At 39.4% G+C, this 25,391-nt stretch overlaps 1 pseudogene; it reads left to right on the top strand.

Moving 5' to 3' along the window:
* The first annotated feature begins 4,225 nt into the window (after positions 1-4,225).
* LOC122088661 lies at positions 4,226-9,062 on the top strand (annotated as a pseudogene).
* The last annotated feature ends 16,329 nt before the right edge of the window (positions 9,063-25,391 follow it).

The raw sequence follows: 25,391 nt of genomic DNA, 5'->3' as shown, positions 1-25,391 counted from the left end.
CCTCTACTAATGATGATGTTCCAACTGCAGCTCCAATTGTGTCAGATTTACCTATGGTACCAACGGTGCAAAGAACTCATGCTATGAATTTGAGGCCCCATCCTTGCCCATCAACAAAGTTTCCACTTCGATCGGCTTCATTGGCTCAATATCACTCTGATATAGTGCCTTCATGTTACCTAGAAGCTCAAAAAGATGAAAGGTGGCGTGATGCAATGCAACAAGAGTTCAATGTCCTTTTGAAATATGGCACTTGGCTATTAGTCCCTCTTGCACCTGGGCTCCATGTTATTGGATTAAAATGGGTCTTCAAGATTAAAAGAAAGTCTCATGGCACAGTTGAACGTTACAAGGCAAGACTTGTTGCAAAGGGGTATAATCAACAAGAAGGAATTGACTGCACTGAAACCTTCAGTCCAGTAGTCAAGGCCATAACTATGTGCACACTACTATCCAGGCGGGTATGTGTTGGGTTGAACCCTAAAGTGTTAGGCCTGGGTTGAAGTTTTGCGGCCCTGAGTCAGGGTTTTGGACAGGTTCAAGCCCAGTTAAGGAGACTCAAGGTTGGGCTAAGATTTTAAGAAGCCCAGCCCAACCCAGCCCTGTTTCTCCCCTAATTATATTAGTCACGGCATTGAGTGCATCAGCTGGATTGGCCATAACGACCTGATGCAGGTTAATAACCTCCAATTCATGGCTTAAAGTATTGATATCGTATTTGGAGTATTGGTTGATACATACTGTTTATGTTATCGGACATATCGAATTGGGTGTATTGGGCTATACATAACAAGCATATCAATTGATACACCTAATATATATCGGACATTTTTTTTTTATAATTTTTTAATGTTTTATGTAATTTGTCAACCGATATAATAATCAACAACAAAAATTGGCTCAAACCAGCCGCATCGGACCAATACAGATCATAGTTAATCTTTATTCTTTTCCTTGCATAACTCTCTTCTTTCCCTAATCCCTTCTGAAAGAACACTTGACATTGATTTTTTTGTTTTCATCTTTTTGTGATTATAATTGCTAACGAAAGAAGTAATGGAGATCACTTCTATGAGAAGTTTAGGAGGTTTTTGGTTGCCATTTATGAAGGTAAAACAACTTCAAGAAATAACTTTACCGGTCTAGTGCAGGAAACACCATACTCAACCCCAAGGTTAGTACCCCCATCAAACCTATCCTTATTGATGTTTCTGTGACTATTCCCCATAGGCCTTTGCATTGATGTATGGGCCGCATTGCCTTTTAGGAAACCCGGCTTCTTCCAAGAAGTTAAATAGACAAAGCTTTCTACCCAGAGCCTCAATGTGTTTTGTCTAGAGAAAGGAACCCAACATAAGCCAAGCTTTGAGCTTATTGCGTGTGAACTTTACCATGTCTATAACATGCTATCCTTTATTTCAGACCCGTATCATGGCTAATTTAATATAACGTATCTCTCACATTTTCTCTTTGTCCTGACCCTTTGATCCAATGCACTTTTCTTAGTGATCATCACACCATGGGTTTACCCAAAATATAAAATTGTGTAACCGTGGGGATTCAATTACACGCTCGTTGCATGATCATCCCTTCCCTTAATGAGTAACGTAATTTCTCAACTTCCCTCATCATGCCACATGAAATGATGCCGATGGCAATGTTTGGAACTATGAGAATCGATCGATTAGGTAAAAACGAAGGGTAATTTAGTCATTTAAAAACATCAGTGGACAAGAAAATGGAAAAAATTTAAAAGTAGGGAAATATCAGAAATAGAAGACTTTGAGTAAAAATAGGTGTGGACAAAGTTCGTGGACTACGCTTCATTACCATCAGTGGTAATGATGTTGGAGAAGGGTTTGTTACGATTGCGTAGAAAAAAGAAGTAAGATATGGGTCCCACTTTTGTTCATTAAAAGAAACTAAATAATAAGGGTACATTAAGAGGGGAACAAATAATTAAAACAAAAATCAGACATGGAAAAGAGGGTTAATTTGGATAGTTTAAACTATCAAAGGAGAAGAAGAGGTGGGAATTTACTTTTTTGGGAAAATCAAATGTTTAAAGTAGGAAAGTTTGAGTAAATATAGAGTAAGTATAAGAAAGTGATAGAATTTTTTCAATAATATATGTTATAGACTAATATAGAAGTGAGCTTAGCTCATCAACGTAAGTTGGTGATAAAGGGTGGCAACTCGATTTGCCATGTTGAAAGTGCAACTGAGCATCGAAAGGAGCTTTGTGTGCGTGTGTGTGTGTGTGAAGCACAACTTAGAAATGCCAAGTTTTGATATCTATGGCACATTTAGATGTCCAAATAAAATATGTATTTTATACAGAAACGTGGCATAGACATGGCTTAGACCAATGCTCTCATGTGTGTATCTCTTATCTTCTCTTATATGAAATGATAATTTTACCCCTCATTAGGGGAGGAGAGAGATAGACCTTGGCGCACTGTATAGGCCATGGTCCATAACATAAACTAAAATAAATTATACAGTAATGCTAATCTAGACCGTGTCTACTCTATCCAGTAGTTAAAATTGGCATATCTGTCCACATGATAGAATAGATTGGAAAATTAACAAACCATTGTGATTTGTAATAATAATAATCCACCCTAATTAAATCTTTTTTTCTAAAGAAAAGAAACTTCAGAGGTAGCGTAGCCTCTACACCCAGACATAGATGGAGGTGAAATGACCATCCAGCCCCTATGAAAGGCAGAAATTCCACCCCTATTTATGCTTCTACTAATGCTCCCACTCATTTCCATACTGGTGTAAGACCATGCTACCTTTTAAGAAATCCTCTCCCTCCTTTTATATTTATTTTATGTCGTAATCCCTCTTACACAAAGCTTATCCTTAATTTTGATTTGCCTAAAGTAGCAGCAAGCTAGAGGGATAGTGGGATTTCTCGAATATTCCCATATTCCATTGTTTATCTCCTCTTCACCAAGTGTATTATTCTCAATTACTGATGGGTTGATCAACACATGCTATTTATAATATAGCCCTAGTGACACCAACTTAATTGGGTTTGTTCTAGGGTGGCAATACATGTAATTGGGAATACTACACTTGGTGAAGAGTCCTACTTTGGGTAGCCCGTCCATGTGGACAAATCCTTAAGGGATAGGTGAGAGTGATAAGGCTTTAATACCAAATTGCAAGCAAACCATGGAAACAAACCTACCATACCTAGGTGGCAGCGGATCAAATATCAAGCTTTAGCTATACGCGCATTGTTGTTAAAAGTGAAATCAGTTGAAAATAATGGAAAAAAAGCTACTTGTTTTTTTTTTTTGCTAAAAAGGGTATTCTGCTAACCTATATTGACCTCACAATCGCATGAATCGGGTCATACCAAGGTTAAATGAAAACCATTCAACTTTCACTGAAAGCGATGAAGAGCACTAAAACATCCCCATATGAGTGACGTAAGGTGTGCTTACTAAGAGTCGAACTTAGGACGTCCAAGTTTACGGTTCGTACCAAGTTCATTGCTCACCAGTTGCGCTACCCCCTTGGGTTCTACTTGTTTAGTTAGTTATCATTTCATCCTTCTGAAATAAAAAATTTCATCCATATTGATTCCTTTACACATGTTCTCATTGGCCCTCTAACCTAGAACAGGCGACGGATCAAGCGGCCATCTCTTTTGCATATAAAATATTTTGATCTTTTAACCACAAAGAGTGATCAAGTCAGTTATTTATTTAACTATTAATAATTATATTTGAATTAAAATTTTTAAATTGATACAATAGAGAAATCAGATGTAGCCAGCTTCAGTTCACAAAACAAAAATGGGGTTATAACTTCTGGAGAGAGAGAGAGAGAGAGAGAGAGAGAGAGAGAGAGATTGGTCTCTAACTATGGCTAATTATATTAGTTTTGGTGATAATGGCTAATTATATTTGAAAACAGAATTTTAATTTTGTCCATATACCGTACGATACATGTTAGCCCCTAGTGATCTGATGAAATGACAGTGGGTAATTAGGCTAATTGAAGCCAGATAAATAAACTGAATATAAAACCTTACAAGAAACAATGCTTTTTTATTTTTTAATTTTTTTTTTTAATGGTCAGCAAAATTAAATTACTATGGAAGAAAAAAAGTTACAAAATATCTCTTTGAAATCTTACTCCACAATACTTCTCTCTGTTATACTTTATATATATAGAGATCATAAGAGATGCCAAGGCGTAAGCACTCATCTTCAATGGCTAACTCGTGTAGCTTGATCAGCTCTTATGCATGGCTAATCACTCTCCTGATTGTCACCTCGGCCTTTCTCAATGGTGTTCACGTCATTGCTGATAATGAGAAGAAGGCAAGCTATATCTCCATCTGTAATCATGTTATTTCTATGATTTTTTTTTTTTGAGAGAACCCATAATTAGATTTTTTTTTGAGGGGGGGGGGTTGGAGGGGCGAGTGTTGTTTTGCTTGCACCAATGAAATTGTGATCCTTAATCAATTAAACATTTTGTTTTAGATTTGAGATAAAGAACAAACACAGACATATGGAGCGCTGGCTTTATAGGTACTCCCTTCTGACAATATTATATCGAAGATGATTTATGACTAGAGTCAGTTCTTTTAACAATAGCTATCTGGGAGTATATTTTGGCCGACCAAATGTTTGCCACCTTCAACGCAGATTCAGTTTCTCTCTCTTTTAGAAGAGAATTTTGTCAGCAATGTTATAGGTAGAATGTCATTTTTGCGATCATCTATTATATTTGGTGGAAAAGAAATTTAAGGAGATCTTCTTCTTCTTCTTTTTTTTATTTTTTATTTTTTATGAACTGCCCAAGGGGACTTTATTCATATTCCCACTAGCAGATCTAGTCTTCTATAAGTTTAGGCATGTACCAAAAATCCCTTTCGAATATCACCCTATGCCAAAATTCTAGGAGAAAGAGATGGATAGGTTTAACTTGGGATATTTTTCTTCAGTTCATGGCTTCCCATTATTAGGCCGACGTAGTCTTTGTCCCCTGCCTCATTTGTATCTTTCCTTTTTGTTTGGGCCATTTTTTCACTTTGGTGTGGTGTAATTCTTTATCCTCTTTCAGTTTAATAATTTTGTCCTAAACTTTTTGTTCAACACACACACACACAAAAAAAAAAAAAAAACCCTTGGAATCTAATCCTTGTTTTATTTTCCTGACATGTTTGTTTTAGCACTTTGGTAGATGTTGTTTTGCTTAATTTTTCATTTTACTAAATTAGACTTTTTAGGCTTCTAATGTAGATCCTATTTCTATAATATAATTTGTCACTGCTTTTTTTTTTTTAATAAATAAAAGGATGTTTTAAGGTTTTGAATTTAGGTGGGGTGAGGAAGCATGTAACCAACCACTAAAAGAGTTTGTATTTGTCACCCTCTAATGTTTTGCAGAATTCCACATCATCATCATCATCTAACCATGGGTTCTAACAATAACAATGATGTTAATATAAATGTTTCAGTTCAACCTTTCACTTTGAATCATAAAAAAAAATCATTATATTAACACATCTAACCATTAGCATACTTGGCAAGAAAAAATCACATCTGATTTTGAGTATCTTTTACTGATGAATAGTATGTTGAGCATCTTTATACAACAGTAAGGCTATAAAAATTGTGGGCATTATATCTATATCCTGTGGTCAGCATAGGTTTATATTGTATATATGGGTGCACCATCAAAGGCTGAGGGTGACTACTCCACAGAATCTATCCATTTGCGCATGTTAGAACAAGTCCTTGAAAGAAGGTATGAATAAATGTTTTCTAGATTTCCATATTTGGTTCAAATGTACATATTGTGGATTTTCCTTGATAGTAAATCTACATGTTTAATTTTTGTGATGCAGCTCAGCTAGAGAATCCTTACTTTGCAGCTATAAAAATAGTTTTGATGGATTTGCAGCTAAGCTCACAGAACAAGAGCAAAGAAAGCTAAGAGGTGCTAGTTATTGAACATTAATAACCTATTTGCATCTCCCCTTATAGTTAGCTTTTTTTTTTTTTTTAATAGACAACATCTGAAAAGTAAAGCCATGTTACCATACCATACACAAACTTGCAGGCATGGAAGGTGTGGTCTCGGTCTTTCCAAGTAAAACCTTGCAACTTCACACAACAAGATCATGGGATTTCTTGGGTTTCCCATCCACAGTAAAAAGAATGCCTACCATTGAGAGTGATGTCATTATTGGCATGATTGATAGTGGAATCTGGCCTGAATCTGAGAGCTTCAGTGATGAAGGGATTAGACCTCCCCCAAGCAAATGGAAGGGTATTTGCCAAAACATCACCTGCAACAAGTAAGAATTCTCTTCAAACAATTGTTTCTTCTCTTACTGCAAGAATATTTCCTCTTTATTTCATCTCCTTTTTTCTGGGGGAGGGGGAGGAGGGGTGGGGCTTATCGAAGATTTACATAAAATTCCTTCAAGAATGTGAAAAGAAAGTTATGATTTTGATTTCAACATTTCTTTGAATGGAAACTACAGTAAGATAATCGGGGCACGATTTTACAATGCCGAAAATATATACACCGAAGAGGAAGAGAAGTCCCCCCGTGATACTATAGGACATGGAACCCACACTGCTCCTACAGTAGCAGGTGTTGAAGTTAAAAATACAAGCCTTTTTGGCATTGCTGAAGGGACTGTAAGAGGAGCTGTTCCCTCTGCAAGGATCGCAGTCTACAAAGTCTGTTGGAAATTTGGTTGCTCTGACCACGATTTGCTGGCTGCATTTGATGATGCAATTGAAGATGGTGTTGATATATTATCAGTTTCTCTTGGGGCTGAATTCATTGGAAGTTTCGCCGAAGATGTTGTTTCAATAGGATCATTTCATGCAATGAAGAAAGGAATCCTTACCTCTGCTTCTGCAGGAAACAGTGGACCAGCAACAGCAACTATTACAAATTTTTCCCCATGGGTGTTAACTCTAGCAGCGAGCACCACTGATCGTCGGATCATAAGCAATGTCACAACAGGAAATAAAATTACTATGATGGTGAGAGTGATTGTTTTCCTTTTTTCTTTTAAATTTTTAGCCCCTTATATATTGTTCAAGGCATGGAAACATCCATTCTTCTTTATCTCTATACTTCCATCTTGTGTTATAGCAAGAACCTTGACTTATGGATTTTGATGCTTTTGGGTATATGATTGATTATTTAAATAGTCTAATTAAGCATAGTTTGTTGAGTGGTTAATCCATCTAAAGTTGTTGAAGGAGGAATAGTCTCATTCATATGATAGGATTTGAGAGATTTCAGTTGCTTTCCTGTTTATTTGTGCAGTACATATATAATTGTATGTTCTGATTTAATTTTCTGCTTTATTAATCAGGGACATGCTGTAAATACTTTCCCAACTCAGGAAAAGTTCTACCCCATCATATCTGCAGTTAAAGCTGCAAGAAACTATAGTACTGGATCTGCAAGGTAAATGACATTAGTGATAAGTTCATTTTCCTTCTTTTTTCTGTGTTTAAAGTAAACATGATTCTACTTTTACTCTTCCCCCCACCCCCTCTTAATTCAGGAAATGTCTTCCTAACAGTTTGGACAAAGATTTAGTGAAAGGGAAGATTGTCTACTGCGATACATACTCCAGTGGTGGCGGACCATTCGTTGCTAATGCTCTGGGAATGGTGGTTCTAGACGATACTGGATATGATGATACAGCCTTTTCTTATCCTCTACCAGCAGCGGCTCTTACCATTGCTGAAGGCAGAGAATTTGAGCAATATATGAATGGTACCAGGTTAAATGAATGCAAGGAACATGCTCTCTTAAGTTTTATAAGTCTGTGTCAAATTGGAGCTTGCATAGAAATCCTTTAACACTGTAGTAGTTTTTCTCTTTTCACTAGTCTTTGTCTTGAATTTTTGTTAATAGTGATCATCTTTGCATGCATGTAGGAAACCTGTGGCCAAGATCTACAAAAGTCAAGCTATTCATGACCCTAAAGCTCCTTATGTGGCTTCATTTTCTTCAAGAGGAGGGGGATCCAGCAGATTTTCACCAAACATACTCAAGGTACTTCAACTCTACAAATTGTTCAAGTGCTAACTATAGTAGGGTTCATCCATATGTTTTTTTTTTCCACACCAATGTGTTATTTTTAATATCACAGCCAGACTTAAGTGCTCCAGGAGTAGACATCTTAGCTGCATGGTCTCCAAAAGGTGGGTCTCAAATTATGAAGATGACAAGCGCTCTGTAATGTACAACATTATATCTGGAACATCCATGTCTTGCCCCCATGCAACCGGTGCTGCTGCCTATGTCAAAACATTTCATCCATCATGGTCCCCTGCGGCAATTAAATCTGCTCTAATGACAACAGGTGATTTTCTCTCTTCCATAAGTATCAATGTACCATTACCAATGACATAAATTTTTTAAACTAACTCAAAAAAACCTTTCTTGTTCTTGCTTTTGTTTTCTAGCTTCTCCCATGAATAGTTCTTATAATGAAGAGGCTGAATTGGCTTATGGTGCTGGTCATATTGATCCATTAAAGGCTATAAATCCTGGTCTTGTGTATGATCTCCAGAAGAGTGAGTACATACAATATTTGTGCAGCATGGGATATGATCCAAAAGAGATTAAAATCATCACCGGAGAAGATATCACTTGTGCCAAGGTTAAACAATTTGGATCTCGTCTTAACTACCCTTCCTTTGGTGCTAGAGTCAATTCCGGAGCATCCTTCACACACTTTTTCCCAAGGACAGTTACAAACGTTGGCATACCTAATTCCACATACAAGGCGACCGTTGGCATGCAACCACTACTAAACATCACTGTTAATCCTGATGTTTTATCTTTCAAGTCTTTGAATGAGAAGCAACAGTTCACTGTCAATGTTACTGGAAAAGCAATTGATCAAGATGATTTGGTTGTCTCTACTTGGCTAGTGTGGTCTGATGGCATACATAATGTAAGAAGTCCCATTGTGTTTTGGGTATAATGAGACTATCAGTTCAATAAATTCTCTTCTGAGTTAATGCTTGATTTGCATATTTATTCAAAACCAAGACTGGCTGCAGTTCCCTTTAGATCATTAGGTAATACTGCTAACACATCAGATGGAGAAGAGTCTAAATAGAAATTTATATGATATTTGAAATTTCTGTCATTGGAACATATGGGCTCAGAATGAAAGAGCAAAAGCTTGTAGCTTCACACCAAACAAATTTCACTTTCTGGCTTTACTTTGTGTAGGTTGTCCCAAACAAGTCCAAAGCTTGAAGGGATATGTGGGCATGGCTTTGGTTGTAGGCATGGTTTCAAGTATCGGTGTTGTATTGGCTGGATCGGCCAATCGGCTGTATCTGAGACCGTTCCCCGATCCCTGACTAATCTAGATCGATTACCCATATCGTTTCAGGGGTAAAACGGTAAAAAAATGTACCTTTTAAGAAAAACAAAGGCAAAACTGACCAATCCAGGTTGTATCAGAAGATACTAGTTCCGATACGCATACCGAAACCGTCCTTAAATCAAATGGTTGTAGGTCGTTTACTGATTTTAACTTAGCTTGGTTTGGGTGGTAAGGATGAGGATTTCATACCATGTAAGAAAACATAGATGGCAAGTGTAATACCCTTTTAGTGTAAGGGTGAGGATTCTACCCTATCATACTCCTCTCTCCCAAAGCAAAGGGGAAAGAAAGGGGAGGATAAGATCCAAGTGAGCCTTTGGATTGAGTCCGATTCCTCTTCTGCGGTTTATCTTTTCCATCACAGATTAATTCCTTGGTCTGTGCTTCAGGAATGGTCTCATCTCCTTGGCTATTTAAATTCCATTGAGTAGAAGATCTCCCATTGCTTTAGAGAAGCAAACCCAGTCGCAGACTTCCTAGCTAAGGAAGCAGCAAAGTCGGGGAACGACAGTAATGATGTGCAACTCCCCCTTCACATTGCTAATGAGCTACAATCTGATATGGATGGGCGCCAACGTTTTAGATTTTTGACTCTTTTGAGATAGCAGTTGTGAGCCTTTGCTGATGGCATTGCCGAAGGTGGAGGCTCACTTTTGGCTTTTGTATTCTTTTTTTTTTTCTTTTATCCATATTTTAATACAATTTGATCTTCTAGCCAAAAAAAGATCCAAGTGAGCCTTGCCCTTGCTGTTTTCCATTTTACTTGTCTAGGTAAGTATAGTTAAGTTAATTTCAATGCTATATAATATTTTGGAAGTAGTCTCTCTTGCGAAGAAGAAAGTAGGATTGTGTACATTTGTCCCTCCTAGAACTTGCAATAGTAAAAGCCTCATGCACTGGGTTGCTATTTTTATAATAATAAAATTAATGGTCACATCTTAAGCGTATTAGCTCTATGTTTTTACATGATGTATGAATCTGTTTTGGAAGACTTGAGATTCATCCATGGCTACGACCACTGCATATGCCCTTCACTCAGCTACCCTACGGTGATCCAACAATGTGGTGATACACCCCTTTTATGTACCCAAAGGTACTAGGCCGAGGGTGTTGAACTATGATAATCACTGAGTGGGGAGGCGGTGGACCCTGATTTTCCTTTTCAATGACAGACATTGATGCGGCAATCATTTTAGCACTGTATATAGGCATACACATTTCCGTACATCCCCTACTTATTTTTACTCCTGGTGTGAATACCCATTGTGCAGTACACATGCACTCCAATTGCAACACAAACAATACAAAATTATGATACCCACAACACAGATTTTTACGAAATTTGACAATATACTTTTGTCCTGGAATAGTGCCTCAAAACGTTTCGTATCTACTCAATAAACCATATTTGTGAGCTTCCACAACCAAAATTTCCCAATATAGAATTAAAAGGGCACATATAGTGCCAATACAAATGACATCACCTATTGTCAGGGAACAGAGACTCCTAGTTTAATAAGAAAATGGCTTACACAATGCCCTACAAGTAGGGGTGTAAATGGGCCGGGTTGGACTGGGTTTTAAGAAACCCAGTCTTACCCTATGGTATCTTAACTCAGTTCAGGCCCAGCCCATCCCTAGGTCGAGCTGGGATATCTTAGTCTAGGCCCAATTCTGTCGGGTTTACCTCAATCCAACCCAGCCCTGATGGACCAGGATTGGACTGGGATGGGTTGTGTTGGCCCTGATTGACCCTGTTAGGGCCCTAATTAACCTTGCATTTCATTTGTTTCTATATGCACTAAGAAAAATACATGATCACCACTAATCATTTTAAAAAAAAGTCTGATGTAGGGCCTTATGGAGAAGAGTACTTTTCCAATTTTTTTACCGTCATTCCATCAAGTCACTTTGAGTATTTTAAAAAGAAAAATCATTTTGAATACTCATTTATTATTATTATTATTAAATACTTGCTATATATGCCTACAGGGTAGGGTAGGGTTGGGTTGGGTTGGGCCAAGACCTCAACCTAGACTCAGCCCGACCCGGCCTTGGACCTCAAACTCTCAACCCTAACCCATCCTACGGGCTGAAATCTCAACCTAGGCCCTGTTCGGGCTTAGGGCAGAGTGAGCTAGGGCGGGTTTGGGTTGGCCGGGCTTTTTTGACACCGCTACCTACAAGTATCCACAAACTGGTATGGATCTGACGTACAACTTGAATCTGGAAGTTAAAACACATTAACTACACGTTGGTAATTGGAGGACTTCCCAAGAGCAACAATAAAAGTTCCATCAGTTGGACTTTAGTCGAATAGGTTGTATGCAATAAAGCACTCGGCCTCAAAAGGCATCAAACCCAACCCATGGGCTGGCCCTTGCCTAGGCCGTGCGGCAGGGCCTCTGGCAGAAAGCCGTGGGCCTTGTAGCATGGCTATGAGTGCGCGTGAGGCCCTGTAAATATGTGTGTGAGTTTGTAAAGAGAGACTATAGTCAAGTGGTTGGTGCCCTTCAGTATATGACCCTTACCGGTCACCAGACCAGATGTATTGCCTTTGTTGTTAATCGTGCTTGTTAATTTATGAATGCCCTTTTTGAAAATCATTGGGATTTGGTCAAGCATATTTAATACTATTTAATCACACATCAAATTATAGTCTTCTAATTGAGTGGTCGTCTACCGGACAACTGTAGGCATTTACAGATGCTAATTGGGTAAGTTTTATTGATGATCATAAGTCTACTGACATGTTTGTAGTCTATCTCGACAACAACCATATCTCATGGCCATCTCACAAATAGAAGATTGTGGTTTGTTTGTCCACTGAGTTAGAGTACAAGGCTCTTGCAGATGTCTCGACTGAGCTCACTTGGCTACACTCTCTCTTTTTTGAGTTTGGGTTCTGATTATAGTGTCCTCCCATTTGATAGTGTGACAACATCGATGCTACTTAATTACCTCTCAACCAACCTTGCCTTCCATGCTCGCACTAAACATAAGAAGATCGACTTCCATTTTATACATGAGAAAGTAGCATGATGTGAGTTAACAACCAAGTTCATCTCTAGTATTGATCAGATAGCAGACATCATGACTAAAAGCTTATTGACGCCAAGGTTACAGGTTCTTCCTGACAAGCGAAAGGTCTGTCCCAGAGGACATCAACTTGAGGGGGTGTTTGGATAATATCTCATGCAATTTCATAGATGGAGAAATTGAGGTTCATGTGTTACTTAGATTTCCTAGGCTTCCTTGTATAAGCAAAATTCTTCTTTCCTCATCATATTGGTACTTTCTTAGTTTGAGTAGACTTCTACCTTCCTCGTATGTTTCTCTTCTTGGCCATCAAGCCATTGCAATCTTGTATATATTAAAGGCTTCTCTACAGTTGTAGAGCAGAGCAATAATTCAAAACATCACATTCGGGTGTTCTTAAATGAATGTTTGAGTATTAAGGAATGAAAATATACACAATAATTATTGATGGCTATAGCTTTTATTCAGTGATTAGTTGCTTTATTGTGGTTAATTAGAACAAGTTGAACACAAATGGTTCATATTTGTCATTGTTCCGTTGGACCATGGGAAGTATTATTAGTGGTCAAATGGGACTCCAGATAGTAGGTTTTGACGCCCCGAAACCCGGCCTAGGCTTTTTGGACATCAATGGTCCACATGATTTGTAAGTTCTAGGCAATAATGAACCAGATCAGATTATCTGATGATATGTTCCTGATCATGAGCAACATTTCATTCTCTCTTTTTATCATGATCATTCATGTGGTGGACACTTTGGACCTAAGAAGACTACCGCAAAGGTTCTCCAATGCGGATTTTATTGGCCCACTCTTTTTAGAGATGCTTTTGATTTTTGCAAGGCTTGCCCTGCCTGCCAGTCTTTTGGCCGTATTAATAAAAGGAACATGATGCCCCTCAACCCCATTTTAGTAGTTGAGATCTTTGATGTATGGGGCATCAATTTTATGGGATCATTCCCTAATTCCTTTGAAAATTTGTACATACTTTTGGCCGTTGATTATGTTTCTCAATGGATAGAGGCCATACCTTGTAAATCTAATGACCACAAAGTGGTGGTCTAGTTTCTCAAAGAGAAAATTTTTTTCCTGCTTTGGTGCACCACGTGCAATAATTAGTGATAGGGGTACTCATTTTTGTAATCGGCCTTTTGAGGCCTTAATGAAAAAGTATGGGATCACCCATAAGTTATCTACCCCTTGTCACCCCCAAACTAGTGGCCAAGTGGAGGTGTCTAATAGGCAGATCAAACAAATCTTAGAAAAAATTGTTAATCCCAACCGTAAGGATTGGTCCCTTAGGCTCATTGATGCCTTGTGGGCTCATCGGACTGCATTCAAGACCGACCTTGGTCAGTCTCCCTACAGTTTGGTGTATGAAAAAGCATGTCACTTACCAGTTGAATTGGAACATTAGGCCTTTTTGGCCATCAAGAAGCTCAACTTTGATTTATCTGATGTGGGACTTCATAGTAGGCTTCAACTATCTGAGTTGGAGGAACTTAGGAATGATGCCTATAAAACTTCTAGGATTTACAAGGAAAAGACCAAAGCTTTCCATGATAAGCACATTCTGCGCAAATCTTTTGCAATTGGTGATAAGGTCTTATTGTACAACTCTCGATTGCATCTTTTTCCTAGTAAACTTAGATCCCAATGGGATGGCCCATTTATTGTCCATAATGTACATCCCCATGGGGCTGTGGAGATTTTGAATCCATGAACAGGGGTAATTTCGAAAGTTAATGGTCAGCGTTTGAAATTGTTCCTTGAGTTTCCTAATACTAGTAGTGAAGAGGTCATGGATCTCCATGAACCTCTTTACACTGATGACTAACTTTTAATCAGGTATGACCCCCTTGCATTGTCTTTGCTTTAATTCTTTCCATGCATTGAGGACATTGCATGACTTAAGTGTGGGGGAGGGAAACCAGTTTTTGTTTTTTTCACTTTGTTTTGTTTGTTTTTCTTTTTATTTTTGAGCTTGCTAAGGATGAAGTCCTACTTTGGCTTTTGGCTAATGATCATACCATTCGGTTGCTTGATGTATGAAAATAAAATTTTTGATTAAGGTACCCATTTTGAACGTATAAAAACCCTGTTGAGAAGAAAGAAACAAGCATGTGTCTTGAGATGGGACTTTCTTTTGAAAAATAAGAGACCCCTGTTTTATGGTGATGGACTATATGTAAGTCCGTGGGTTCCTTGTACTTTTGATTTGGAGTTGAGACTTTCTTTTTAATTTGGCATGGGTTGATAAATGCACAATTTTAAATGAAACGTGAAATATGGTATAAAAAAGAATAAGAGTTGATTCCCTTGGAACTAGACAGGGCATTGCGCCTCAGGAAGCGTGGTGTCTTGATCGAAATTCCTTGGGAGGAAACTTCTGAAGTAACTCTAGCATCACTGCCTTTGTGGACATATGCAAAAAGCAAAGCTACATAGTAACTTGGGTGTCTAGTGTTTGCTCCACCATGTCATTCAAGCCAAAAGTAGTGGAGTAGAATAGAGTTTATTAAGCAGGAAAAAAAAAGAGAAAAAAAATGTGCAAATGTCATTATTGCTTGGTAACATGTTTGGTCAAAAACACTCCAACGCTTTAGTCATTGGTTCCCTATTTCTTCACAAGTGGTTTTGCCTTAAGATAAGGATGTTTTGGAAGAGATGAGGTGAGTTCCAAATTAAGAAATATGCTAGTGCCTGGAATTGATAAAGGGTAATAAAAGTTCAAGTGTGGGGGTCCTTTGTAAGAGAAATTATCTTTGCTCCGGATCGGTATGAGCCTTACCTTTAACCAAGGTTGGGATTTGTTTATTCTGAATTTTGGGTGTATATTCACTGCAAACACCCACGAGACACAACTCGTCCACTAGGCGTGACCTAGGGGTTTAAAAGCTTGTTGCACATGCTAAGTGCAACCGTGATTCCTACGAAAGTGAGTTAAGTTTTTTGTCTTTATTCTTTTTCTTTTTGTTTTGCTCGAGGACTAGCAAAGTCTAAGTGTGGGGGAATTCTGATGAGCACATTTATGTGTGAAATATAGGGTAGTAAAGCATGCATTTTACATATTTAGAATTGAGCTACCTTGGGTTTTACTCTCTTTTTGCAGGTTTTATATTTTCAAGGCCTTAAGGACTATCGGGAGCTATATCTTTAATTTTACACGTAAAGAGGTCCTATTTCTTTCCATGGTTGCGAAGAGGACGAAATTCTGAGCAAGATGGACGTGTTCAATTAAAAGTACACATTTGTTTGGTCACCCATACAAATGATTATTCTTTTTTCGGGTCAGAAAAAGAATAATGGATCAGAACTGAACCGAGATGCAGAACCAGCCCGTTTGTAATTGTCCCAGAGGTACAAGGAATACTCCAAATGCCAACAAGGATCGATGGACCACATCTTTAAGTGATTAAAGATTTGTTTTTGGTAACAACAACTACCTAGCTTAGTTGGTGAGCTATGGTGTACAAAATTCTCTTGCTCACCAAGAGGTCTCAAGTTCGAATCTTATGGTTGTTTTTTTAGAAGATTTTGTTGAAGATTTCCTGCTTTTCACTCACTTAAAGCACTAAGGGCATGGAGGGGATTTCCACATCAAGTTAGAAGCAAGCAAAATCGTGGAAGCAAGAAGAGAAGAAAAAGAAAAAAAAAAAGGAAAGCAAAATCGTGGAAGCAAGAAGAGAAGAAAAAAAAGGAAAGAGAAAAAAGGGGAGAACCAAAAATTGTCCAAATCTTCTCTCTCCTCCACATCATCACCAAAGATTGTCCAAATCACACAAAGGAAGAAAAAAAAAATCGTCCCTAGGAGAGAGAAAAAAAGAAGAAAAATAAATTAGAAAAAAAAAGGAAAGAAAATAAGCAAAAAATTTTAGGAAATTTCTCAAAATTTATTTCTCTCTTCTCTCTCCTCCATCTTAGCACTTTTGGACTCAAAAGATCTCATAATCAATTGTGGGTTTCTCTCTTTTAGGAAAGAGAAAATTGTTACCCTACCTCTCCATTCCCTATAAATACAACTCATGTAAGAGGAGGAGACACAATTCATTCTTCTTCTAGTTTTTTTTTAGTTGCTCTCTCTTTCTCTTGCTCTCTCTTTAGTTCTAGTTCTTCTCTATTTTTGCTTTAATCACTTTTGTAATAGTTTTTTTTTTTATGTCAATTAATGCAAGCACTCTTTTATTCTTATTCAACCTTTTTTATGTTTATGATTTATGCAATTGAGTTGTAATTTTTTTAAGTTATAGTTCTAGGCTTAGATCTAGGTGACAAGATCACGAGCCGTGGAGCAATTTTTTTCAAGTTCAAGCATTGATTTAAGTAAGTAGGCTCCTTCAGTAGTCTTCTCTCCCCCCTCTCATTTCCTCTTCTGACTACCATTTCTTTCTTAATTTAGGATTTTTATTCAGTCATTACATTATTGCTATCCCTTTCCCCCAAGGTTCATGGCTAGTGTATGTGTTGGCTTTGCCCCTCCTAGCCATAAAACCATCAATTTATTACTTTTATTTTAATTGTCTCCCTTTCCCTAAAGCCAAGTAGAGAAACCCTTGTAAGAGTGACTCTCTGGTCAAGTAGGGAAGCTCATATTATGATGCATCCCTCGGGCTAAGTAGAGAAACCTACTTGTGAGTCTCTCTCTAGCTTTATCCCCTTTCTTTTACTTTATTTTTATTTCAGCATTTTTTTCCTTTATTTATTATTATTTTTTTTTAATTGCGTGAGTTGTTTATTTTTAGTTATTTATTTATTTAATTTTAATTGCGTGGCTTGCGTCTTTAAATTCTTAGATGACGAATGGTTAGGACGTTATTTTTAGGACGGTAATTAGAATTAGATCACAACCATTAATCAGTTCACTTTCGCATTATTAAAAGAAATAAAAAAATAAAGTGGCTGCTCTCCCTGTGTTCGACCCGTAGCTACACTGATCTGTACGCTTGCGGTTACATTTTAAATATCAAACAGATACTCACTGCCAAACACTGAGTCAATTCTCTAGGTGGAATTCCCATCTTCTTTGCAAATGTCGGTGACACAAATGAATGCGAGGCTCCTGAGTCAAATAACACATATGTAGACAATAATGATATCAATAATGTACCTATCACTACACCGGGTGTAGCCTCAGCGTCTTCGGCTGTCATGGAAAATACCCTTCCCAATGGTCTCTGGCCTTGAGGGGGCTATGCTGGTATGATGGCTGCAATAGTCTATTGGGGCCTAGGTGGCATGGTGTATGGTACATCACCTGGCCTCTGAAGGGGGCATGTCCTCGCTAGATGGCTCTACTGATCACAATAAAAACACCTTAGGCTCAATCTCGAAGATTGAGACGCAGCACTAGATCGGGAGGACTGGGAAGTTTGACTGGCTTCAGGATTTCTAAATTGTACTAGAGTTGGTTTGATATAAGGCACTTGGAAGGGCTTGCTACCTCCCCTAGAATCAGTAGACCCCATTGGCCTCTTTCCTATTCCCTGTTGGGCTGAGAAATTTTCTCTATGCCAGTCTTCAATAGACTTGGCCACTTAGACCACCTCGGCATAAGTCTGTAATTTCGACCCAACTATGGTTGACCCAATACCTGGCCTCAACCCTTCTTCAAACTTCTTTGCTTTAGCCCTATCACCTCTTAGATGCTCAGGAGAAAAATGGAATAGCTCCTCAAAAGGTTGCTGATATTCAAGCACAGATCGGGAACCTTGTACCAACTGGGAGAACTCACTCTCTCTCCTATTCCAAAAGCTTTTCAAAAAATAGTTCTCAAAGAAGGCCCCTTTGAAGTCTACCCAAGTAGGGTTTGGGTTTCCCGCCCTCAAAATGGGCTCAGTATCACTCCACCAATCATCAATGTCATTTTGCAGCTGATAGCCCACACATAAAATTTTCTACTCTTCAATGCAGCCCATTAGCCTGAACACGATTTCCATACCACCAATCCATCTTGATGGATATAACAATGGCCCACCTTTGAGAAGCATGGAGGCCTAAGCCATTGAAATTTCTCCATCATCTTTGTCTAGCCCTCTACGTGTGTCTGGACTTGTCCCGGTGCTGGGTCTTGTACATGCCCATACACATTTTGATGCCCTGGCCCATGCATTTATGCCCCACCTAACATTTGAAGGGTAGCCAATCCGATGGATACCAGAAGGGGTACTGGTGGAGTAGGAGGTGCGGGCGGTGCACTATGGGCTTCCATTGCTGCTTGGATCCGATCATTGATACCGACCATAAACTGATTTTATCTTTCCTCAACTCCCCGCATCATATTATCCATGATGGAGGCCACATCATGAGAAGTAAGCACCGGCGGAGCCCTAGGTATATTGCAGGGTCAACCCTGATTCTGTGTAGGGGAAGCAGGAGGTGAGGGGCATGACTGGGATCGGGGCTTAGTGTTTCGATATGACATGACTCCTGTGGAGGAATCCGATTAGTTCACATGGATATACAAAGTAGCATGTAATTGGAACACATGCATACATAGTGGGTCCCACACGTATACATAAGGTAAAATTAGGGTTAGAGCATGTATAAGTGGGGTCCACACATATTAGGATCCGATCACACGCATATCCCTAAGAGGCACATATTTGAGGAAGCAAATAATAATAAAGATTTGAGAAATAAAAAAATAAATATATTATTTCCAAAACAGTTCATCGGAAATAGGGGCCATTTTCACCAAACATATGAACCATTCCACCGGAAATATCAGTATTGTTTCTGGTGGGATTGGCAGAGGCTGATTTGGGACTTTTCAACTCACCAGAAATAGGCACCAGAAGCAAGTTTAGTGTTTCCGGTGGGTTGTTTCTGGTGGACCTAAAATCTCTATAAAAGGGCTTAGGATTGGGGTTTAGCTCATATAACCCTAATCTAACTCATGGAGAAGGTGAGGAAATGGCCAAGGAGAGTTTTCCAACTTATTTCCCACTTCCCTCTTGCTATTTCACGATTGATCGATGCCATCTATGCATCTAAGGTACGTTTTCTTCCTTCTCTGACCTAGTTTTGAGATTTTCTTCTGTGTGAGTTTTGTTTCAATCTCCTAAACTAGGTTTTGCTCTTTGAATGCTTAGGAATCATATTGCAAGCATGTCTGGATGCCATGTACGTACTCGTTGTGCCATTGCATAAGAGGAACAAGTCGTTCACACTAAAGCACAGTACGACCCACTCCTATTCCGCTCTGTGGCTAAGCAAGATCATTGGGAAAGCTTCGAGTACCATAATGTGGACCCAGGGAAATATGTGAGGACAAGGGATTTTCAGCGGTTCCACCTCCTTCAACACTTCGAGGCGATTAGGTCGTACAGCATCTTGAAACCCAACAAGAATTACTACCCAAGGCTGGTGAGGTTGTTCTACTCCAACCTCCAGTGCGTGAATAGAGGCACTAAAGAGATGTGGATCACCTCCTACATGAAGGGGGTTGAGATTTCTTTTGACATGAGGTAACTGGCCAACCTCCTAATGAATGACAACACAGGGGATTTAGTTTACTGCCCTCCTCAGACTCCAGCCTATGATTTCTAGAGTCTAGATGTTCTTCAAGAGGTAAACAACATATTGACCAATAATGCTTGTGGATGGGATCGCACAACCAACTACCTTGCCACTCCAAATGTTGTCTACCGAGCAGTCCAGCTGAACATTCTCCCCACCTGTGGACATTATAATGAGGTATCCATATTGCATTTACATGGGGGTGCAAATACATCTTCCCTACCGTCTGATGTGGACCATGGTAACTCAATCCGGGGGAGGGTATCGCAGAGTTGGAACTTATGCTATGGGAGGATATTGATAGACATCTTCCTTTGTTTTGGGGTGAGTTTGGAGGGTGAGGGGTGCTTGGGTGGTGAGGCCCTAGATTTCAACCAAGACTCCTTGAGGAAGATGACTCTAGACATGGATGAGGTATCACCTACTGAGGAGGAGGATGAACACCCTATGGATGTAAAGGGTCAGCTGGGTGGCGGTGCCGATGATGTTGGTGGAGGCATTGGTAGAGGTGTTGTTATCGGGAAGCGAACCCCATTGCTGATTACCTTGCAAAATCAGCAGTTAGATTTGAGATTTCAACTCCGATGAATTTTGTGCTTGGCTGGTTCTGGTCAATATGGAGTTGGAAATAGATGCACTAAGACATCTAAGATTCCGCTTCAAATCACCTAGTAGTTGGAGTTTTTCTTTCCATTCCCAGAGGGGCTGCCTTGATTGGTCTCGCCTGCTGATGGTAATGCCGAAGATGGGTTAGATTATCTAGGAGTTCCTTCATTGTTGCAATGTCTGGGTTAGGTCAGAGTGTTGTTTCTCTTTTAATTTTTCTATTTTCATTACTTTAATACATATGATCTTTTCGAAACAAAAAAGGGCCTTTGGTGATGAGAGGAAAAAAAATGGTGGGAAAGTAAGCACAACATTTCAAGTTCAGAAATAGGTGTTGAGAATTGTCCAATGATGTGGCCTTTACATTCGGCTCATTGGACCAGAAATATTCCACAAAAGTGTGGAATTTTAGCTAGAAGTTCAGAAATTATATTTAAAAGAGGACAAAAAATATAAAATAATACAGTATGGCCAAATTCAAAAAGAAAATAACACATAGTAGGATGAGGACCCAACACCTAACCCACAGGCTATGGATTCCAGAGTAGCTTCCACTTCCCAAGGCACAAGGGATGCAAAGCCTTTTGGTCTCAATGATGTGATGGCTCATTTGGACACTACTATAGCACTGTTGAGGAGTATGGATAACCGCCTCAAGAGCATGGATAGGAACTATTGTCTTATGGACAATAGGGTGGCCTCCCTAGAGGCATAGATGCAGGCGATGATCTCATCTTCCACCTTGCCATACCGATGCCGCTTCTAGGAACACATGGTCTGAACTAGAGCCAAGCTCAAGGCCAAGGATAGAACCAGGAGCAGCAGGATCAGCAAGAGTAGTGGCTTGTTGCCACTGTAGTTTTAGGATTTCCCTTTCCATGTTTTTATTTGAGTTTCGTGTTCTAGTTTTAGTTGAATTTTTATTTTCTATCATTTGCTTCAATTATTTGAGTTTCCTAAACTTAGGCTAGTTAGGATTTCTAGCTTTCAGTATTTTATTTTTATAAAAAAGGTGTAAGCTTATGTAATCAAATTCCTTATTTAATGAAACGGCTTTAACACCTATGCTTATCTCCTAATTGTGCAATTCTATAAATTGTTGTCTTTGAGATTTTTATTTAAATCCTAATTTTCCCAAGTCATGGTTTGGTTGAGATTGTGAGTTAAGGCAGAGCTTTACGCTCTGATACCAAGCTGTCACACCCCACTTCCGGTAGACCCAACTTACCATTAGGAATACCGGTGGTGTGAGTAAGACATATACCTGTCTTACAAAACTACCAGGATCTCTAATAGCAGTACCTTAACATTTCACAATCTCACATCAAAAACCAACCAAAATTAGCAAAATCAAAGTATAATAGTGGAGTCATCAACATAAATGGGGAAATTATCTAATGATAAAATATTATCCATAACTGAGTTATTTTGTTACAATCATCCATGACTTATAACTATTAAGGTTAAAAGTGTACCATCTACAAACTTGGATCAAAATCACCAAAAATACGTTGAACACCTCATGGTGTCGCGTATGCACAGAAATCACATGCACAGTCCTAGCTATGCTGCTCCACTTCCAGCATCCACCAGTCACTCACTCCGTACTCATGTCTAAAGGAAAGAGAGTCACTAGCCATGGGCACGACCGCACCTGCATCATCATCTAAAAAAGGGTGTATACGTGGGGTGAGCTTTCCAACTCACTCAATGATGGGTGGGTTCAAGCACATCCAAGAAAAAAAATCACAGTAATAATTTATAATGCATAATAACAAAAATTAAACACATATTCCATGATGCTTGTGATGCAATTCATTTATTTTATTATCCACCTAACAATACAATTATGTCTGGTAAGTGCTACTATGGCACATTAGGCTGTATCCTTCATCTCGGAACCGCCATTGACTACGTAGGGATACAAAACCTAGCCATGAATAGAAGCATGTCAGTCCTCGTATGTGTCCATGGGTCACCCAAGAAACCCCTGATAAGCCCCTTCTAGCTATCATGGCATCGGTACCAATCATCGGCCATGCCTGACAAGTTCCTACCTCCGACAACAATCACATCATACCATGGGTGTGGCACTGTGGAAAGGCACATCGAACATACCACAATGGGTTATCAAACACCTTAACCCCTGTTGGCAAGGGTTCCTAGCATAGGGAGTGATACCTAATCATATATATGCTACATGCCTTCATAATTATATAGTTAGTATGAATTACACTAGTAACAAATTGGCCACAAAGTGTAATCCATCTCCAAATACAGTCACGGGGCACACGATACCGGTAACACCTTGGCCACAAAGTGTAAAATGCAGCCGTTTACCTAATCTAGCATGCATATAACAATTGAGTATGGACTACGCAACACCGGTACCAATCGTAGGCTAAGAAGCGTGTCCACTTCCAAATGCAGTCCTAAAGTACATGATACTGGTAACACATCGGCCATAAGGTGTAATCCATGACTACAACTAACTCTAATGCACATAATCAATGCATGAATGCAACACACATTTGGCAATCACGGCACCGGTACCACCTCGGTCACACCGGATCCCGCCATACAATTTCATACATTTCATATCATATCCGTAAAATGTAACATGTGATATATCATCATCATCATGTGAGCAATATAAATGACAGGTAAAATTCTACACATGTGAGCAAATTCTAAATTTAAATAAACATTCCAAAAAGTAAAGCAACCATCCCTCACCTGGTTTATGCTCGTGTGTGCTAGGGTATAAGTATAGCCACCGATCGATCAACTCAACTTTGACCTCGGGGCACATGCACATCCCTATCCTATGCACAAAGGCAACCGTACATCAGTAGAAGTTAGAAACACCAAAAGGGACCCACATGGGTCACCCCCAAAGGGTATAGACAAGATCCATCAGCGACAGTTATGTCACCAAAAACAGGGTATTTCCATAAAAAAATATCAGTCTTGTTTCTGGTGGAACTGGCAGATAGCTCCAAAGGCTTTGAGGATCACCAGAAATGGCCCACCGAAAGCAGGCATAGTTTTTCTAGTGGCTTGCTTCTGATGGCAGTACAGAACTGCCAGTGTGATTTAGGGCTTTCTGGCTCGGGCCGATCACCGGGATTCGTTCCATGGAGTTTGTAGGGGATGTTCTTAGCATCATTCTAAGCTAATAAAATCTCGATTCCATCAATTTTTTTGGGAGATACATCGATCGAATGATCGAAACCCTAGTTGGTCATTTAGCTAATCTTGTTGACAGAGCTCACCGGACTCGGTTTGAGCTCAGCAATGGCACTGGGTAGGTGGAACACGCATTCCCTGAGCTTAATATGGTTTGTATACTAAGATTCCATCTAAACCTAGCTTAACCTAGGTCAAAATGAAGAGAGAGAGTAGTAAAAGAGATTGTACTTACCTCCGGCAGAGAGTCCAGAAACTAGGCGGTAGCCAGCACCAAGGAAAGCCCTTTCCCCTCTTCTTCCTCTTCTTCCTCTTATTCTTCTTCTCCTTCTTCTTCTTCTTCTTCTTCTTCTTTCTCTCCATTTCTCTCCTCTCTTACATTGGGCACAATTGAAATGAGGAAATGAGATCCTTATTTCAACTTATGAGTTAAGTTGGGCCTTAGGGTTCGTTTGGTTGAACCCTATTTGGTCCAATCGGGTTAATCTAATTTTCGGAGCATGAGGACCCATCTACTTAGGTCCATAAATTGATCATATCATAAGGAAGTTGAAGAGGATGATTTGGGATCATCCGGGGCTATCTATGATGAGAGTGGCAGGACCCACAGGCATCAGAACCCTGATAGCATCCTGTTTGGTCACCAAAAGTAGTCATCGGATTCAGGCCCAAGCTATTTTTGGTGGCCTGTCTTAATTGTTTGTGTCCCTCAATTGGTCTCACATGGGTAGTTGACCTCGGCCATGCTCATAGTCTTCCAGTAATGTCAGTATGTGCCGAGATTCAAGTGTGGGGAGTTGGGTCACTTACCGTCTGGGATCGGAAGGTATGAATCCCCTCCAGTTGGACACACACGTAATGCAAAAACACATGGGGTCATTTCTCCCCCTTTGGCAATGGGCAACCGTGAGCCAAAACCTGACTGTACTTCCAATCTCCGGTCCGAGACCTATCACAACAGTTCAAATTAGACCGGGTCAGGCCATAGGTATGACAGTGTCTCCTTGGGGAGCATTGGTACTGTTCATCAAGAAGAAGGATAGAAGTATGAGGTTACGTATTGATTATGGGGTGCTTATCAAGAAACCATCAAGAATTGGTACCCCTTGCCAAGGATTGATGATTTGTTCAATCAACTACAAGGTGCTAAGGTATTCTCCAAGATTGACCTTTGATCAAGCTACCACCAGCTCATAATCAAAGATAGTGATGTCAGTAAAATTGCTTTCAAATCTTGGTATGGACATTACGAGTTCTTGGTGATGTCATTTGGACTAACGAATGCATCGGCTGCATTTATGGACTTGATAAACTGGGTATTTTAGGATGTCTTAGACAAGTTTGTGATTGTATTCATTGATGAAATCGGTATACTCCAAGAGTGCTAAGGAACATGTTGTTCACCTGAGGCTAGTACTGCGACGTCTGAGAGAAAAGCAACCCTACGCTAAATTCAACAAGTGTGAGTTTTGGCTTTCACAAGTGGCATTCCTAGGCCACATTGTCTCAGATAAGGGGATAGAGGTTGACCCAAGCAAGGTGAAGGAAAATCTAGAGTGGGACACCCCTAAGAGTGTGGCACACATTCATAGTTTTCTAGGATTGGCCGGATACTATAGGAG

This window comes from Macadamia integrifolia, chromosome 9 (genome assembly GCF_013358625.1).
Source record: "Macadamia integrifolia cultivar HAES 741 chromosome 9, SCU_Mint_v3, whole genome shotgun sequence".
NCBI lineage: Eukaryota > Viridiplantae > Streptophyta > Magnoliopsida > Proteales > Proteaceae > Macadamia > Macadamia integrifolia.
Note: the sequence above shows the minus strand (reverse complement) of the source record. Positions and strands in the feature narration are given on the sequence as shown.